This window comes from Pseudophryne corroboree, chromosome 4 (genome assembly GCF_028390025.1).
Source record: "Pseudophryne corroboree isolate aPseCor3 chromosome 4, aPseCor3.hap2, whole genome shotgun sequence".
Lineage (NCBI taxonomy): Eukaryota > Metazoa > Chordata > Amphibia > Anura > Myobatrachidae > Pseudophryne > Pseudophryne corroboree.
The window spans coordinates 467,729,405-467,730,583 of record NC_086447.1 but is presented as its reverse complement, the minus strand read 5'-3'; the positions used below and the strand labels follow the sequence as shown (position 1 = coordinate 467,730,583).

Below are 1,179 nucleotides of genomic sequence, written 5' to 3'. Positions count from 1 at the left end.
TTTGGGCTTAAGGAGTAACAAATAACAATGTACCCGTCATATAGGCATAAGATTGAGGATAATTTTAGAAATGGTGGTAGTCGGTGAAGATATATAAATTTAAACTGATATCCGACATTAGTTACGTGCATATGTGCTAGATAGTGTGGAATCATATTAAAGAGGATAAAACCAGTGAAAAAATGAAAATAATCAGTCATATACTAATTCCTAGTGACATATATAGATAGTGCATGTGTGTATGACTGATTGTGAAGATTAATAATGTGCTTAATTAATTATTATTATAATAAATTACTGTGCAGTGATGATTTAACCGTGTATAAATATATTAGTATTATTCGGAGCCTGACAAGGCTCGCTCTTATACAGTACCCAATATTCGCAAGTAGTTACCCACTTGTTACTGATTGGGCCCAACACTGCTTAGCTTCCAAGATCGGACGGGATTGGGCGTAAGACCAGTGCGGTATGACTGTACCATATAGTGAAATTAGTCAGGCACATACTATTAAAGATTTTTATTAGGATAATTAGCAACTATATACAGTGTTTTACATATAGTGATAATCGGAAAAATAAATCCGATAAAGTGAATCGTGCTTGGAAAAAGAAGAAGTAGCTTGTCTGCATCCAGAAGAGTTTTGAAGGGGGTACTTCTCTCATAAGAATGGGGCGATCTCATATCCCTCATTGAAGCCCATGGGGTGTGCAGTTTTCAGTTGAAATATCCAGAACATCTCTCTTTGGGAGAGCTTCTTGGCCAGATCTCCTCCTCTTTCGCCACTGGTCACGTGTTCGATGGCTTTAAAGGTCATCTCTTCTGGATTGGAATTGTGTTCCAGTTTAAAGTGTCTGTACAGCAGGTGAGTCTCTACTTTGTTTTTGATACTTCGTACATGTTCTTGTATTCTAATTTTCAAAGTTCTTTTTGTTTTACCCACATATTTCTTGTGGCATGTACATTCTAACAAGTAGATCACAGATGTAATATTGCAGTTCATGAATTCTTTGATTTTGAATTCTTGAGTACCGTCCGTATTGCAGAAGATTTTTCTATTAGGATTGAGGAACTTACAGATGTTGCAGTGTCCACACTTGTAAGATCCGATGCATTTGGGGAGAGAGTTGGAATTTCCCTCTAATGGGATTTCTCTTAACATGCTAGGCGCAAGAATG

The 1,179-nt window shown here is 36.9% G+C and overlaps 1 pseudogene; it reads right to left on the bottom strand.

The window, feature by feature from the left end:
• Positions 1 to 363: 363 nt before the first annotated feature.
• Positions 364 to 483, bottom strand: LOC134912758 (5S ribosomal RNA; annotated as a pseudogene).
• Positions 484 to 1,179: the final 696 nt, after the last annotated feature.